Consider the following 9,378-nt stretch of genomic DNA (forward strand, 5'->3'; position numbering starts at 1 on the left):
TTTTTTTTCTGCTTTCCAAAGAGTTGTATAGGGCGCAATTGTTGATAGAGCCATCTTCTTTAGAAAAAAAATGACTAGCATTAGCTCAAGGTTGATTGAGTCAGTGGCTCCAAAAGATGAAATTTGCATTTTGTGCTCAATTGTTTATGGAGCATTTAATGGTCTCATATGAAGTGCTTTTTAAACAACTTTGATTTCATAAGATTTAGGTTTCATTTGGGATTGTTTTTTCATTACTTTCTAAAACGACTTTTTAGTAAAAAAAATTTATTTCAAGAATTTTTTTATTAAAACACTGTTTTAGAAAGCATTAAGAAAGCTGTTCCAAACGAATCCTTAGGCTTCGTTTGAGATGGCTTTTTTACTGCTTCTTAAAGTAGCTTTTTAGTTCACAAATTAAAGTTTTTATACTAAAAAGCTGTTTTAAGAAGCAGTAAGAAAGCTGTGTCAAATGAAACCTTAAAAAAAATAATAATATTAACTCCACAACATACCCTTCAATATGTTTAGTTGGAACATGTGAGTTTATTACTTATTTTTTGATTTTTCGCTCTGATAGATCTTGCTTAAATATCCTTTCTTTCATCTTGAAATAATAATTCTCATTTGAATATTTATTATTTATAATTGTTTTCATGAATGTTTGCTATTTATTAATGATTGCACTCTTTATCAATTTTATTCTAACATAAATTATAATTTGTTTATTATTGTTGGATGATAAAGAGTGAAGCAACTAATAATAAAATATTAGTTCGAAAGAGAAAAAAATATAGATTTTCAAATGAGAATTTCTGTTCCAAGTTGAAATGTAAGAAATTTGAGTAAGGGTAGAGAGAGATGTCTAAAACAAGAACAAATCAGTGTTTCCCACTAAATATGTTTATATAACATATTGAAGATTTGACATTTTTGTTTATTTTAAGTTTAAATATACAAAAATTGCTAAAGATGTACTTGATATGAGACCACAAAATGCTCCCAAAAGAGTGGATGATAGAACGCAAAATTCAACTCTACTGAGCCTTTGAGTTGGTTAATGTTGATCATATGCTACAATCATTTATCTTTTTGATAAAGAAGCCTCCGCAATCTCTTTGTGTACTGCTTTCAATATTTGTTGATTAATATTATTGGTATTAGTAGCTAATAAGGTATCAATTAGGTAGAGGATCATAAGTTTCTCAAAGGATTATTATCCTTTATGTTATATGTTAGAAATTAAGGATCCTTTAACCATAATTTTTTGGGACAAAGTATTCATGCATATCTGAATATAAAACTTTGATTCTAATTTGAAACTAAATACATGAGCTGCCCTTGATTAATTTTTGATGCCTTATGATCTAATTAAAGGATTGAATCATATAAATCTATAATTAATTAACTCATCTATTAACCAAAGACAACGAGAGCTACTAATGTCCAAAATAGAAAATGCAATTAAAAATAAAATTTCTGTCATCAAAGCATGAATATAATAATCTAGTTAACTTCATGTCATCTATACATCAGAATAAATAAAAATGGATTATAAAAATAATACTATAGCTACTCAGGCATAGAGGATCCTACCTACACACTTTATCTACTCTATCAAGCCCTTACCCTTTCCTAAATATCAGAAAGAAAGGAATCAACATAACTAGCTAAGTAAACTCCCTCCCTCTCCTATCACAAACATCTATATCCAATTAAAATATTAAATTACTATTGATTAAAGAAAATATAAAGACTTAAAAGAGTAATTAATAAAATTATAAACAAAACATTAATTATTAGGGTTTAAGTGTATACTTATTTAGGGTTATCACTTATACTTATATAGCCACATTCACAGATGTTTACCAAATACAATAAAAAAACACTTACTCTCATATGATCACTCGCACTTCACTTTAGAATTCATATAAAATTCAGAGTTTACTAATGCTTAAATCAAAACATTACTTAAAATTAATTCATTAGAGTATTAACATATAAAATGCAATGCATATAATACATGTCCTGATGTCTGTTTATAACTCTACTTCCAATAGTGCCTTCCTTCAATATCACACACTTGTTTATAGCAAGTGGGGTCAAAATCAGAGTAGAATGGTGCCACATAACCTGCCACTCCCTCTTTAAGCAAGTAGAGCAAAAATTCTTCCCACATTCACACTAGGTAGATGGGGCCATAACAGAACATGTAAAGCCCTTATAACATATCATAGAGTGCACTTTTTTATATAATAAGAACACCTCCAATGTCATGTTATGCATACTACAAATATATTTCAGTAGTAATAAAATTAGAATTCCAATGAAAGTTTCATATAATGCATGCAATACCGGTAGAAAACTACATTACTTGTAAAACATAATACTTATTGAATTATTCCCTTTCAACTTTTAACTTTAGGAGAACATTCATTTGAATATTTAAAGACTTTTATATAACTATTGTATTTGTGGAAAAGCCTCAATTCAATAATAGACTAAAAACTTTGTGTAAAAATAATAAACTGATAAAACTTCAATTTTATATAGCCAAATTACTTGTAATGATGAATACAATAGCATAATAATTACTTTGGATTCTTAATGATGACTATTACATCCTCCCTTCCTTATAGATAATATCATCATCGACATTTCAAATCAAAATAGATATGGATACAACTGTTTCATCTTGACCTCGTTCTCCTACTTTGATTTTTCACTCTGACCTATACTTTCATTGAACCTTAACCATCTGAATTTTCTCATTCCTAAACTAATTTACATTAAAAGCCAAAATTTATTTAAGTTCTTCCCTTTAGGTAAGATTGTAAATCACTTCCACTTGAGCTTTATGAACTCTATGTTTCACATCAGATACGCACTTCCTCAATATTTATACATGAAATACATTATGTATATTTAAAATATGATCCGACAGAAATAGTTTATAAGAATATTTCCTGATCCTTTTGATTACTTCAACTGGTCATATATACTCAGGACTTAACTTGCTATCCTTCTTAAATATGCTTACACCTTTCATTTGCCTGACCTTGAGATGCACAAAAATAGTTTGAAACTCCACATAATCGCACTTAGGGTCAAAATACTTCCTCTACCTATGTTAAGCTACTGCCAACCTTTTTGGATCAATCTAGTCTTCTTTATTATCTATTAATTTAGAACCTATCAACTTCCTTTCTCTTAACTGAACCCATGACAATTGTGTCTTGCATCTTCTTCCATACATAGCTTCATATGTAACCATACCAATACTTGCATGAAATCTATTACTATAGGTAAACTCAATAATAAGTATCTGATCTTCCCAATATCTTGCAAAATCTAAGACATAGAGCTTTAACAAGTCTTATGGTACTTGAATAACCCTCTCGGACTATCTACCTATATGGGGGTGAAAGTTGTACTAAAATTTAACTTCATCCCCATACCTTTATGAACAGCTCTCCATAGATTCGAGGTAAACCCTCCATCATGATCAGAAATGAAAACTTTAAGGATTCCATGCAGCCTTACGATCTCCTTCACGTATAATTGAGTTAACTTATTGACAAAATCTGTCACCTCATTACTAGTAAATGGGTAAAATTCATCAATCTATCTAAAATCGCTTACACTACATCAAGGCCTTGCCTAGACATGAAAAAACCCATTGCAAAATCTATAGTAATATCTTCACACTTCCACTTAGGAATATGCAATGATTTTAATAATCCAATGGGTCATTGATGCTCAGATGTTATAATTTGACATGCTTCTCATTCAAAAACAAATTTTTCCATTTCTCGCTTCCACCCATTGTAGCAAAACATACATTTCAAATCATGATATATCTTATTTCTACCTAGATGAATGGTGTACCCAGAATAATGGCCTTCATGCATAATCTCTTTCCTTAATCCATCATTACCTAGGAACCATAACCTATTACTATGAAAAAACCATGTATTGGTTATCTACTTACATTTGGGATATCTTTTCAGTTGTATAAGACACCATCCTTCCATTTTGCTGCAACATACAATGTAATCCCTTTAAAAAAGTATCACTCTTCAATACTCAATGTAATAGTAAACAAATGAACTAACACCAGACACTTCTTTAACTTCTACAAACTCTACTCACACTCTATTGTTTAATCAAATGGCACAAATTTTTGAGTTAATCTTGTTAGAGAAATGACAATGTATGAAAACCCTCTGACAAACTTTGTGTAATAATGCGCCATACTTGGAAAATTATGAACCTTGATCAATGTTTTAATTCTCGACCAATCTATCATAGTCTACTCCTTCTAATGATCCATAATAATTTCTTTCTTGCTCACCACGTGTCCTAGAAATGCTAAAGAAGTAAACCAAAATTCATATTTTAAAAATTTAGCATAGAAATTTATCTACCTTATGATTTTTATAGCCAACCTCAAATTAACTGTGTGCTCCTCTACTATTTTTGAACACTAGGATATCAAAAATAAATATAATAATAAATTGATCCAAATACTCCCTAAACACCCAATATATCAGATCTATGAATACTTATGGTGTATTGGTCACACCAAATGACTTCACCAAAAACTCATACTGCCATATTGGGTACTAAAGTTATTTTTACTGTGTCATACACCTTCACTCTTAACTGATGTTAGCCCAACCTCAAATCAATCTTAGATAATACAACTTCACCTTCTAACTAATGAAACAAATCATCTATCCTTGATAGTGGATAAGTATTATTTACCATCATTTTATTCAAATCTCGATAATTAATGCACATCCTCAGAGATCTATCTTTCTTCTTAATAAGTAATATATGATCTGCCCATAATAACCCACTTGATTGGATAAATCCTCTATCCAATAGCTTTACAGCTGTGTTTCAACTTATAGGATGTTTTTACTATTAGAGCCATTCCCAACACCACCTCAATGCATAACTCCACCTCTCTTTCAGGGGGAAACCAAGATAACCCTGTAGGAAAGACATGAAGGACTTCCTTCACCACTAAAATATCTTCAAGTCCTTTAAATTATTTATTTATATCTCTCATATATGCTAAAAATACCAAATCCCCCTTTCCTCCATGCCTTATTTATTTGTAATACCGAGATATAGGAATATGAAATACTCTAGCACCTAGAAAGTGAACAACTTTTTCATTTTACACATAAATTTAACATGTTATTATTGCAATTAATCTAAGCCTAATACTTACTTAACCAATGCATACCTACTATGACATCAAAAATTTTTACAACAAGATAAACAATTATATTTTTAGCTTCATAGATGTAATTTTAATTTCACACAAACAAATCGAACTAGCTACCAAAAAATCTTTAGTGGGTAACAAAACAGACAAGCAAGATAAAAAAACATATGAAATCAAGCACAAATAATTTAGTACATACTCAGACAAAAAAGTTTGATTCACTCTAAAGTTAAATAAAATACGGCAAGGTAATACAAAAATAAATGCCATATCTATCACCACATTTGATGCTTCCTTCATGTCTTACTACGTCAGACAACCTACTTTAGGCTGCATCAGAGCTACACTAGCTAGCTAGAACAATGGACTCTCTTGAAATTCCTATTGATCTACTTGATGGTCTCCCTCAAAATTTACCTTTTCTATGGCATAAAGAGGCCTCACTGATAACTTTAGATGGAACTGGCTTGGACTCTAATTGCCCCTGGCTTCAGGTTTACCTTCTAGTTCACTCTATAGACAATGCTCCACCTTGTGACTTGATTGGCCATACCTAAAGCATTGACCTATATAAAAAAATATTGCCTCGTATGTCTCCTATGAAAAAAACCACAAACTTGAGCACTACTAATGGACACCGATCCAAAAAAACTACCACACACTACAAGTCCTCCCCTCTTAGGGTTCTCCTTCATATCTCTTTCTTTTGGCATCCCATAGTTGCTGGACATCAGATCATTCTCCAAATATATAGCTCTCTCCATGAGCTAAAAAATAACCATGGGTATGTAATAGGACCAAAGGATTCCTTAAACTATCTCTTAATCCTCGTAGGAATTTATAATATTTCTCATCAAAGTTATTGACCAACTAGGGAGAATAGTTAGCAAGAGAAATGAACTCTACCTTATATCGCATCACTATCTTGCTCCCTTCCATTTGTCTCCCAAAGGACTCCAACATTTTCTACCTGGCATGGTGATAAAAAACAACTCTAGAAAATATCCATAAACTCTTCCCAAGATATCTTTATAATTAGATTACCCTAGAATCTTTCCCTTTATTGGCTGATCCATTAGGATGTTTCTCCTCCATCAAACATGAACACATCTAACAAGACATTTCTAGTCTATGAATATTGCATAGTATTAAAGGACTTGCCAATACTCATGAACCAATCCTTAAATGATTTAGGCTCAAAAGCACTTTGGAAAATAGGTGGCTTCAATCTTAAAAATAACTGCATATGCTTGTTAACCTTTTCTCACATAACTTCTATCATTCTACCCCGAGCCTCACTCATTAGTTGAGTCACAAACCCAACAAAATACATCATTGAATTAGAAGTCAAAATCCCCACAATACCTTTACATGTAGCAACTTGACTGCAATTCTGTCCATCAGCCTCCTTTTGCTATTGGGGGTTCATGATGCAGCAAAACTTTAATCTATATGAAAAATAAAGACATTCAATTATATACATACTTAATCATCACATATTACATTGAAAATGCATAAACTAAGCCCCTACCTCCTTTCATTTACTGATACATATCATTTCCTATAACTCTGGTTATAATCCCAATTCTTTTAAACCATTGCTTTAATACCACCATGTGATACTCTAAGATCTAATGGAAGGATTGTATCACTTAAGCCTATCATAATTAGTTAATCCTTAATCAAAGATAATCAGAGCTACTAAAATCCAAAATGCAAAATTAAATTATAAAAATTCATTTCATCAAAATATGAATACAAAAATTTAATTAAATTCTAATTATCTATACATCAAAATAAATAAAATTGGATTATAAAAAATAATACCTTAGCCACTCAAACATAGAGGATCCTCTTTCAAACCTTCATATACTCTTTCATGCTCTTACCCTTTCCTAAAATATTAGAAAGAATATAATGAGCATAACTAGATCATCAGACTCTCTCCCTAATTTATCACAAACTTTAACAATCCAATTCAAATATTAAACAATAAATGATGAAATAAACTTTAAATACTTACAATATTAATTAAAATGTAAAAAAAGCATGAATTACTAGGGTTTTGATGAATACCTGATTTTAGGGTTATCACTTCTACTTATATAGCCATTTTTATGTAAGTTTCCTAGGTATAATATAAAGAACTTATTCTTAGATGATTACTTACACTTCACTTTCTTTTTTCATAAGAATTTATACATAGATTAAGAGTTTACTAATGCTTAATTCATTAGAGTAATAATATATGTATTGTAATAAATATAATACATATGTCTCAATGTTAATTTATAACTCCACTTCCACTTATGCCTCTTTTTAACCTCTCACACTTGATTATAACAAGTAGGTCCAGAATCAGAATATAATGGTGCCACATAATCTCCCACACTCGGTTTTAGCAAGTAGGGTATGAATCCATCTCACATGCACACTAGGTAGATAGGGCTAAAATAGAACATATAAGGCTCTTGTAATATATTAGAGAGTATAATTTTTCATATATTCAAACATCTCCAATGCCATGATATGCATAATGCAAATGCAATGAAACAAGAATTAAATTAGAAATCTAATGAAATTTTCAGATAATGCATGGAATGCTAGTAGAAGACTACATATAAAACATAACATTTATTGAACTTTTTCCATTTAAAATTTTAATTTTGAGATAATATTCACATGAGTATTTTAAGACTTTTATATAATTATTATATTTTCCAAAAAAGACTCAATGCAATAATATATTCATAAATTTATGATGGAAAAACTAACTGATAAAACTTCAATTTTATTTAGCATAAATGCTCATAACAATAAAAAAAATAATATGTTAAAAAACTACATATTGAAAGCTTTGTAAATCCCAATAAAATATATTTTTTATTTGTACCTTTTATAAACTTATTGGAATTAAAATTAGATATATGAGTTTAGAAGTATACCTTGTGCTCTACAATATCCTAGACATGCCCCATAGATAATCCAAAGTTTTGGCCTCCAAACCCTCTCTCTATCTTTCTATTTCCTCTCCTCCTCCTCCTTCTCTCCCTTTCTTCTTCGGCAAGGCTAGGGGAAATTGGGTTTTGCCAAATGGTTTAAGATATTTTGATATTTAAAAACCATAATCATGACATAACATTGTTGTGCTAAACTCCCTAGCACCACTGTGCTCCCACGGAATCTTTCACATTCTCCCAAAATCACTTCACTTGATACCTGACACCGTGGCTGTGTCACTCAACACCATATCACACACTATTTTTTTCACCAAACAGAGAGCTGGATGTCATGGCTATGCCAATCATGATGCTGAGGTGCTTTAGATAAAATTTTGAAATCTTAAAAATTTCATTTCTAGCTCACTTCTTGACTCCCTTAGGATTTTATTGAGCACTCTAAAACATAATCATTAACTAACTTAATGTTAAACAAACATTAATAATAATTACTTAGGTTTCTTGATGACATATATTACATAATTAGAGCTAATAGAGATTTTTAAAATCATAATCTAAATCCTTTAATTCACACATTATATTAAGCAAAATATTAGACTACATCCTTATACTCACTTTCACCATGAAGTAGTTCATTTCCTTTCAACTTTTAATCAATATCTCTACTCAACACATCACTTTTTTTCCTTTATCATTATCACCAACCTCCTCTTGTTCCCCATAACCATAATGTACAAGCTTAATTAATCAACCTCAATGGGTAACAATGATGTCTTACCCTCAAAATCCTCATATTCTTACATTAATTGATACATTCATCATTTTGTATTGATCCTACCCCAAAGCATGCTTCAAAAATAATGAGGCTACACTACACTTTCCATGTACTACCCAAATTAATCCATGTAATGCCCATCAATTAGAAACCATGGTAATTTCTATGAATTTTGTTAATTTTTTATTTGATATATAATTATGGGTCCCAGAGTGTGAGACCTCGTTCCCTTACTGTTCCTCTCTGATTTGGATTTTTCCTCTCAGGATCGTCCAGGACAATTTTAGATTGTCCAGGCCGATCGGCATTGTAGAAAATATCGGCCTGAAGATAGTTCTGGGAACCGTCCAGGACGATATTTTTGGTCTGATCGTCCCGGGACGATTTGGCGATCGGCCGGGCCGATCAAACAAATGATTTAAAGA

The sequence above is a fragment of the Dendrobium catenatum genome, unplaced genomic scaffold (genome assembly GCF_001605985.2).
Source record: "Dendrobium catenatum unplaced genomic scaffold, ASM160598v2 fragScaff_scaffold_716, whole genome shotgun sequence".
Taxonomy (NCBI): Eukaryota; Viridiplantae; Streptophyta; class Magnoliopsida; order Asparagales; family Orchidaceae; genus Dendrobium; species Dendrobium catenatum.